This window comes from Lipotes vexillifer, unplaced genomic scaffold, assembly GCF_000442215.2.
Source record: "Lipotes vexillifer unplaced genomic scaffold, Lipotes_vexillifer_v1.1 scaffold717, whole genome shotgun sequence".
Lineage (NCBI taxonomy): Eukaryota > Metazoa > Chordata > Mammalia > Artiodactyla > Lipotidae > Lipotes > Lipotes vexillifer.
This window is the reverse complement of record NW_006798707.1, coordinates 216,830-227,139: the sequence shown is the minus strand read 5'-3', so window position 1 is coordinate 227,139 and position 10,310 is coordinate 216,830. Positions and strand designations below refer to the sequence as shown.

General features: G+C 41.1%; 1 protein-coding gene across 1 annotated transcript in view; it reads left to right on the top strand.

The window, feature by feature from the left end:
- Positions 1-10,310, top strand: part of KIF3C (kinesin family member 3C) — a 36,169-nt gene that overhangs the window by 22,222 nt on the left and 3,637 nt on the right. The window lies entirely within an intron of this gene.

Here is a 10,310-nt window from a genome sequence, read left to right as displayed (position 1 = left end):
AGAGTGTCAAGTACAGTGTCTCGTTGGTCTGAGGTGCAGAAAATACTAGCTGGCTAATATTTGGCCAGTCTGGTGATTGTTCATTTGTCAGATGCCAAAACAGCAACAACAGATAGTATTGCCAAGCACTAACTATGTGTTGGGCACTGTAGGAGACTCCGCAGATGGAAGGTAAATCAGGCGCAGTCAGAGCTCCCAGTCCAGTGGGGAATACGGAAAAGTGATCAGATCAAGAAATGATAGAGATGTGAGGTCCTTGTAGCCTCACTCATCTGGGTGATTCAGCGTTTCCACCTGTTTCCACATCCTAGCTCTTAGGTAACAGAGCCAAGTGCATTTAGCTCTGGGTGTGCCTTTCCCTCTGCTGGTGGCCATGAAGAACAAGACTGGATATTCAGACCCAGCAGAGTGACTACCTAACCCAGCTGGACCACTGTCCCTTCATCGACAATCTGTGTACAGAGGTGCTCAGGAGGCCTGACACCAATGCACTTCCCTAGAGATTCTTTGCTCTATCCTAGGAATATTAACGCCAAGATAGGGCAGGAGTCTCCCCAAAGCTGGGGTGGGAAGCTAGCTGTAGAGGTCTACAGCTTCTCACTGGAGCAACACATGCCTACTTAATTTGTCTACTTTCTGAAGGGCTGATCCTACGCAAGGCAACACTACACAAGTTTGTAAGTGGCAAGTTCATGAGTAAAGGACTTTTCAATGGCATCAGTTTGGATTTAAATCCACCTTTCCAATATAAGTGGAGGCCTGCAGTAGTACGTCATCTAATGCAGAAGTTCTCCACCCTGGCTGCAACTAGAATCACCTGTGAGCTGGGCTCCAGAGAGTCTGATTTAAAGAGTCTTGCGTGGATCCCAGGGCTTAAGAAAATTATTTTTCAAGGCTTCCAGCTGATTCCACAGGAAGCTAGGTTCAAAAACTACTACTCCAGCACCATCTGCTGGAGGAAGATGCTGGTGAGGCTTCTGCTTTGTAGAGTTATTTTGTGCTTACAGAGTTCTTGAGTTTAAAGTTTGTAGGTGGAGGAATTTCTTTACATTGGATAGAGATGGGATGAGAGACGCTCTGAGAAGGCGTGTGTTTTTTAAAAAAATTTAATTTTGAAAAGCAAGAATAGTACAAAGAATTCCCATATGCCCTTCACCCAAACTCCCCGGTTGTTAGCATCTTGCCACATCTTGCTTTATTAATCCCCTCCCGTCAACCATTTGAGATTAAGTTGCAGACAGTCAACCCTTTACCCGTATTTCCTAAGAGTGAGGACATTCTCTTATATAACCACAGTACAGTGATCAAATTCAGGAAATTCTGTTACCTCAATAATGTCCTTTACAGCAATTCCCCCACCGGCTCACCTGTGATGGTGCGTTGCATTTAATTGTCATGCCTGTTCCATCTCCTTTAATCTGGAACTGAGAATGGATCTTGATTTGAGTTTTGAAAATTTCATGCTTCAGAGGAGTTTATTCATTTCTCAAAACATTGTCCCTGCAGTTTTTACTTGACCATCTAAGCACACAATCCAGACTTCAAAGCATGGTGGGTGCTTTGCCTGAAGCTAAGATAAGCTTTCTGCTTAATGTTTATGAATTTCCATTCTTTGTTCTGTTTTTTTTTTTGGTTTACTATCTTCCTTTTACTCGAATAACCTTTAAATTAAAAAACCTTTTAAATAACTTCTTTCTCTTTTTTTTTTTGCAAAAATAAAATGGTTTGCATACACTGAAAAACCATTCACAGATTTTTAAAAATAAAACAGCTATCTTAAAATAGCACATGTTAAATAATTTTTAGGGTAGATACCAGTAACAACTTTTTTTTTTTTCTTTTTTTTTTCTTTTTGCGGTACGCGGGCCTCTTTTGTGGCCTCTCGCGTTGCGGAGCACAGGCTCCAGACGCGCAGGCTCAGTGGCCATGGCTCACGGGCCCAGCCGCTCCGCGGCATGTGGGATCTTCCCGGACCGGGGCACGAACCCGTGTCCCCTGCATCGGCAGGCGGACTCTCAACCCCTGCGCCACCAGGGAAGCCCAGTAACAACTTTTAAAAAGAAAGAAGTCCTGCAAAATATAGATTGGTATCTTTGCTTACTGTTGAACTACTGCCTTTCCTAGCCTCTTATCCCCTCTCTTTGCTTTAAAGGTGGATTTGTGCTCTTTACATGTCCTTTTCTAGGCCTCAGAACCAGAACCTTTCTGGGCAGAGGGAGTAGCCTGTGATGTCCTTTTCCCACCTTTCCCTTCTCTTCTGATTCCCCCCACCATCCTTCTTGCTCTCGGAAAGTAATGCAAAGAGAGAAAGATTCAGTGTTTTCTTTGCCATTAGAAAGCCTAAGAATTCGGCTCTTTCCTCAAAAGCTGCTTGTGGGGAATTCCTTGGCGGTCCAGTGGTTGGGACTCCACACTTCCACTGCAGGGAGCACGGGTTTCATTCCTAGTCAGGGAATTAAGATCCCGCATGCCACGAGGAGGCCAAAACAACAAAGAAACAAATAAACAAGCAAAAAAACAAACAAAGAAAAACGGGCTCAAAGCAGGCAGTGGGCTTTAGCTTACTCTATAGTGTTTTCTTTCCCATAAATCTTCGGGAAGAACTGGTCTCAACATACATACCCCTTTGACTTAAATCTGCACACAGTTGCTCCCCAGCCTGCATTTGTACATGTCTGATAGCAGTGCTTCTAACTGGATCCCAAATAGACTGTGTTCCCTTAAAATTTTATATTAAAATTGTAAGGATATAAATACATTTACAAGCTTTTTCAAAATTACGGTTAAGTATATTCACAACTTAAACATGCTGTTTTATACAGAATATATAGGTACCTCCTCAGAATACAGAGAGCATATATTTTGTGTAGAAAATATCAAAATATATCTGGGTAAGGGTAAAAGGTATTAAGGCAATTGTGACATCCCAGTGTTCTCCACTGTACTTAAATACGGTTGATATAAACAGGTATTATAGATTTCTTTAAGAAAAATTCCAATAAATAAATTACTTCAAAAAGACATTAATAAATACCAGGTAGTCAACTACATGCTATTCTGAATTACTACTACAAATTATTTTCTTTTTTCTAATGTCACTTGTCCATTGTCTAACTGCAATAAATAATATTTATCTCAGAACTTAAAAAAAATCACAAAAATACAAAAGAAAAGTAATAACAGGGCTTCCCTGGCAGTGCAGTGGTTAAGAATCCGCCTGCCAATGCAGAGGACACGAGTTTGAGCCCTGGTCTGGGAAGATCCCAGATACCGCAGAACAACTAAGCCCGTGCACCACAACTACTGAGCCTGTGCTCTAGAGCCCGCGAGCCACAAGTACTGAGTCCGTATGCCACAACTACTGAAGCCCGCTCACCTAGAGCCCGTGCTCCGCAACAAGAGGAGCCACCACAATGAGAAGCCCATGTACTACAAAGAAGAGTAGCCCCTGCTCGCCACAACTAGAAAAAGCCCACACGCAGCAACGAAGACCCAACACAGCCAAAAATAGATAAATAAATTACAAAAAAAAAGAAAAGTAATAATAGATCTAGGAAGTTTTTATACAAAACAAATTTTTAAAATTACTTTCTACTGGGACCTTCCCTGGCAGTCCCTGGTGTGGGAACTAAGATCCCACATGCCGCACAGTACAGCCAAAAATCCTCAAGATCTGACAGCTCAATAAATTCATTTTTAAATAAATTCAATCTCAATAAATTCATTTTTTTTAAAATTACTTTTTAAAATAGCAGCAGTTGGTGGTTAAAATAAAGTAAAAACAATTCCCTCCTAATTGGAATTCCCAAGCATGATAGTGACTCAGCAACAGAGAGCCCCAGGGTAGCATCACGGTGTAAGAATCACTGGCCTGGATCTCTGAGATCTCTTGTCCCAAGCTCCTCCTTTCACAGCGGAAGGCTGAGGGTGGGCAGGTCCTTGGACGCAGCTTCCCGCATTTCGGGCAGCCCTGTGGACTGAGACTAGAACAAGCTGCCTCTCCGGGAGGATTGGGTCCCACTGTTTGCAACATAACTTAATCAGGGCTGAAAAACCTCTTTCTTCCCAAAGCATATTTAACTAATCAAGGCATTGTCCCATTTGCTCAATTCAAGTGTGGAATATTTTGCTTCAGTTTGGCCTGTGGTGTGTTGGGGATTAGAACACTGAAGGCTGCTCAAAAGGAGAGGAAAAAAGCATTGTTGGAAAGAAATTACCTAAAGTTATACCGTCCCTTTAGAAAGCTTTTGTTGGAAAAAACGTTTCCCCTCTTCCGCTAGCTGCAAGCATTTACCCCACACACTCTTCCCCGAGCCTCTCTTTAAAACAAGGAGTTATTGTCGGGGAGCTCTTGAAACACACTCTGTATCAACTTATTCTGGACGTCTATCCCTTTTTCTTTTTTCTCCACCATCTCTAGGCCACTGCTAGTTGATGCACAATAAATTCAGGTGAGGTCCCTTCCACAATCACAAACAATTTTGTGTTAAAGTTACTTTGCAAAACACATTTCTGCAGCCAGCTCTAACCATAACTATTTTACAAATATGACCTTTTATTTTTGGTTACTCATCATGGACCTTATTTTTAATTGTGTTTATACAAAACTGTCTTCTAAGGGTTGTATATTTGGCAGTGGCTGTAGCCCATGGTTTACAGTTCACAAAATTCTATTTGTAACTTTAGCCACTTGCCTTTTGCAATCCCTGCTATCCTAGATTCTCTTCAAAGTATCATTGTGCAGTAGAAAGAGACTGGATTTTGGATTTAGAACGTTCTGAATTCTAGTCCCTGCTCTGCCTTGCGAAGGTTTTAACCTCTCTGAACCCAAGTTTTGTCACCTGCAAAGTCGCAATAATAAAATAAAATTTAAAAAATCCCTGCAGGATTATCAAGATTGAAGTGAGATAGTGTGTGTGGTGCGTGTTGGAGGTGGGATGGAGGGTGTTCCAGGCCAGTACCTGACACAGAGGAGATGATCCATAAATGGCTGCAATAGTACCAGTAAGCCAGTATGATAATTGTGGGCACTCCAGAGAAACCAATTTGCCATCATGCCTTACAAGTGCCGTAGAAGGACAGTTTGGTTTGTTGCTTTTGTTCTAGATTTTGATCTTTAAATCAGGCTGCCTCCAAATTTAGAGAGAGAGCGAGCAGAGCATTCCTTGCTCTAAATAGAATCAGGATAGAAAGTTAAACTGGTTTCCTTACAGAGGCAAAGTTTACCTCAGTCAGAACATGCTCAGCTCTGAGTTGAGTCCCTAGATTCGTTCACAGGCCTGTGACAGCTGAAACAGGGAGAAGTTTTTGCCTGCCCAGGCAGGCCGTGTGCCGTGAGAAGGGGAACTGAGACGAAGAGTGGGATTTCAGACATGCAGGGGATGCTACAAGGTGGACAGCTCACCTGCCGGGAAGCAGGGATCCAATCATGGAGAAAAGTTAGATTTGCTGTGTCACGTACTTGTAAAGGACCTAGAAGGAAAACACACCCTATGATGCTGGCTGCTGGTTTTCAGAACAGGAGGGGGGAATAGTGGTCAGCAGACAGAGCTGGTAATGAGATTGGGGTCAGCCTCTGAGGTGGGACTGAGAGAGAACTTTTTAATATTAAAAGGAAAATATATATAATCTCGTGATAGAAGCTATGTGGAGGGAGGGTCGTAAGGGAACTCTGAGGATCTACAACGCACAGGATAGCTGTTGTGGGTTTCTTTCAAGAGGGGTGGATACTTGCAGAGCCAGGCCTCCACTCTAGGCTGTCAGCCACAACCTGCTTACTACAGACGGATCAATCATGGAAAGTAGGCCTGAGGCAGAGGAGAGAGTAGATGGGAAGCTTGGTGTCCCAATTACAGACTCCCCTCCCCCACCCCCTTCTTCCCACCTGCCACCCAGAATAGCCCTGGCATCTTTATTGGGTCAGGCTGCCAATTCACCCTGATCCACTGCTCTGCTCACCCAGCCCTGTCCCCCTGTCCTGTTCCCAGAGCCTGCAGCCTTCAAGGCACGCTCAGGCCCAGGCTGTTCTGTGTGTGCTCCTGAAAGACAGCATGTGGCATCCTAAAAAGAGTATTTGGGAAGAATCCATTCCGAGTCTCTTCCTAATTGTACGATCTTGGACACAAAAGCGCTTTCGCTTTTCTGAGCCTCAGTCTCCTTGTCTGCCCTGCCTGCACCTCAGGAGGTTGTAAAGTTCGAATGGGATGCACAGATGCACCTTAGAGATGATAAATTGTTATTTTACTGATTTTCCTGCCCCCCTCCCCCGGCGCTGCCACTCTCCACATGCACAGCCCGCCCACCTTCCAGAGGGTCCATAGCAGCAGAACCAGCTGGGGTTTCTACAGCCTCATCTTCCTTGTTTTCATCTATGAAGAGGGGTCGGCGGGGACCCTAAGTGGGATCCAGCACTCACTTATATACACGTGGTAAAAAAAAACCCTGGGAATGTGGTTCTTGTTACTGTCTGTGGCAGAAGGCGGGTATTGCTCCATCGGCGCCTGCACGGCTTGTTCTCCTATTCAAGGACAGAATGTCCTATCTCTGAATTACTCAGCCTGTTTCTTCTCTTCTATTTTCTGTCTGCCTTTTGACTTTTTCCGTTGCTTATCTGTATCCCTGTTTGAAATTAGCAAGTGGAATTGAGAATTACTAATCATCACAGCTGCCACGTGTTGAGCCCTTGCGGTGTGTGCTGTGCTAAGTGCTCATCTTGTTTACTCTCAGCAATTCTGTAGGATAGCGATGAGATATCTGAGGCTCAGAGATGCTAAGCCGCTTCCCAAGGTAAAAAGTTGTAAGGGGTAGAGCCGACATTCAAACTCAGATCTACCTCACTCCAAACCCTGTATTATGTTTTTTAGTGGAAATAACTTGTTTTCTTTCCTATCTTTGTTTGTTTTGAATAATAAAATAGCTCACACTCATTAAGTTGCCGAGAGTAAAAAGTCTTAACATACCATGAGCTGGCCAGGATATAGAGCAATGGGAACTTTCTCGTAGGTATATAGCCACTTTGAAAAGCAATTTGGCAATTTGGTAAAACTGAAAATGCACATCGGAACCATTCCGTTCCTGGGTATATGCCCCAGGGAAACTTGAATATGTACTTCAAGATAACCTAGACAGAACTCTTCACAACAGCACCATGTTAAATAGAAAGGGAGAGAGAAAAAGGAATTGACCTAGATGTCTATCAACAAGAGAATATATAAAAAAACATATATATATATATAACATATATAAAATGCTATATTGAAACCTTAAGATAGTATAGTTAAACTTTAATCATCTAATCTAGAGCAGCATGGATAAATATAAAAGACATATTTGTTGGACACAAAACAATATAGTATGTATACCATACAGTACAAAATTTAGAAATAGGCATACAGATACCATATATATTGTTTATGAATATCCACATATATAAATAAGTATAAAAATATGCCTGACATTGATAAGCACAAAACTCAAGAGAGTGATTAATTCTGGAGAAGGAAAGTGATGGAGTCTTAAAAACTGTGTCTACATTTTATTTCTTAAAGATTTGGTGTTAAGTATAATAAAATGTTAAGATTTGACAATGCTGGATGATAGGCAAACAGATATATATTATTTTCTATGCTTTTCTGAGTATTTGAAATAATTTATTAGATATAAGATTAACAATACATTGTAAAAAATTTAGATATTGCAGAAAGGCATAAAGGTAATAAAAATCACCCATAATCACTCCATCCAAAGACAATCATTGTTAACATTTTGTTGAATATCCAGACTTTTTTCTAAGCATCCACGCGCGTACACACACTCCTTTAAAAACAAAACAAAAAAACTTCATCTTTTTATTTGCTTTTTTATTTAATATGTTGTGGAAAACTTTTCATGTCTACATAGAGCCATAAGACGATTTAAATGACTACATACTATTCCTTCACTTGGCTGAATAATAAACTGGTCCCTATTGGTGCACATTTGGGTTGTTTCCAATTGTTTGCATTTGTAAATAATATTGCAGCAAACATCTCTGCTTATAAATTGTCCCTATCTCTGATTATAAATTGTCCCTATCTCTGATTATTTCCTTAGGGAAATTCCTAGGACTGGGAATTTGGGTCAAAGAATATGCACTTTTTAAAAGCCAAGCCTGGGAGTTCCCTGGAGGTCTAGTGGTTAGGGTTCAGCACCTTCAGCACTCAGTCCCTGGTCGGGGAACTGAGATCCCGCAGACCACGATACACGGCCAGAAAAACAAAAAAAGCCAGGCCTGAGTTTTATATGTTTTATAAATGATACCTTTATTGAGATGTAATTCACATATCATAAAATTCACCATTTTAAAGGGTATAATTCAGTGGATTTTAGTATATTCACAGAGTTGTATAACATTACCACTATCTAATTCCAGAACATTTTCATCACTCCAGAAAGAAACCCCAAACCCATTAGCTGTCACTCCTCATTCTCCCCAGTGTCCCCATCCCTAGGAAACCACCAATCTACTTTCTGTCACTATGGACTTGCCTAGTCCAGATACTTGATATAAATGGAATCATATCACATGTGGTCTTTGGTGTCTGCCTTCTTTCACTTGGCAAAATGTTTTCAAGTTTCATCCACCTTGTAGCATGCATCAGTCCTTCATTCCTTTTTGTTGCCAAATAATATTCCATTCTATGATATTCCACATTTTGTTTATTTATTCATAAGTCAATGGTCATTGGGGTTATTTCTACTTTTTGGCTGTTATAAATAATGCTTCTACGAACATTTATATACAAGTTTTTGTGTGGGCATGGTTTCAATTCTCTTGATTATATCTAGTAGTGGAAGTACTAGGTCATATGGCAACTCTATGTTTAACTTATTGAAAAACTGCCAAACTGTTTCCAAAGTGACTGCATCATTTTATATTCCCACCAACAATGCATGAAGTTTCCGATTTCTCTGTATCTTCACCAACATGTGCTATTGTCTGTCTTCTTTGATTATAGTCATCCTAGTGGCTGTGAAGTGGTATCTCATTATGGTTTTGATTTGCATTTCCATAATGGCTAATAATGTTGAGCTTTTCTTGTGCTTGTTGGCCATTTGTATATTTTCTTTGGAGAAATGGCTACCCAGATCCCGCCGCGGAGCACAGGCTCCGGACGCGCAGGCTCAGCGGCCATGGCTCACGGGCCCAGCCGCTCCGCGGCATGTGGGATCTTCCCGGACCGGGACACGACCCCTTGTCCACTGCATCGGCAGGCGGACTCCCAACCACTGCACCGCCAGGGAGGCCCCTTTGTCCATTTTTAAACAGGGTTATTTGTCTTTTTATTCTTGATTTGTGTTACTTATATATTCTAGATACAAGTCCTTTATCACTTTTATGATTTGCAAGTAATTTCTCCCATTTTGAAGATTGTTATTTCACTTTTTTTATGATGTCCTTTGAAGCACAGAAGTTTTTAGTTTTCAATGAAGTCCTATTTATTTTTTCTTTGGTTGCTTGGGCTTTTGATGTCATATCTAAGAAACCACTGCCTAATCTAAGGTCATGAAGATTTACTCCTTTGTTTTATTCTAAGAGTTTTATAGTTTTAGCTCTTACATTTAAGTCTATGATTAATTTTGAGTTAGTTTTTTATATATGGTACAAGGGAAGGGTCCAACTTCGTTTTCTTGTGTGTGGATATCCAGTTGTCCCTGTAGCATTTGCTGAAGAGACTGTTCACTCCCCGTTGAATGGTCTTGGTACCCTTATAGAGAATCAATTGACTGAAAATATTGGGCTGGCCAAAGAGTTCGTTCGGCTTTTTCCATAACATCTTATGGAAAAACCTGAACCAACACCAAATAAGAGGGTTTATTTCTAGATTCTCAGTTCTATTCCATTGGTCCATATGTCGGTCCTTCTGCCAGTATCACACAGCCTTGATTACTATAGCTCTGAAATAAGTTTTGAAACTGGGAAATGTGAATCCTCTACTTTTGTTATTTTTCAAGATTGTTTTGGCTAGTTTGGAACACCTGCAGTTCAAGCCTGAGTTTCTAATCATTTTATTGTGTTAAATCCTATGAAGGAAAATGAAAAGCAGAACCACTAATTGATGGTTTTGTATAGTGTGTGAAGTCAGTCTACGAGTCTGACAGCTAAAAATAAGATTGGGTTTCCTTTCTTTTTTCCAGCCTTTAGTCAAACCTTTTCACTGTGGAAAATAATTGAAGCAACAAGAGGGAGAAATATTGTGTCTCCTTGTGTTGTACTATTTTTTTTTTTTTTTTTTTTTTTTTGAGGTACGGGGTCCTCCCACTGTTGGTTC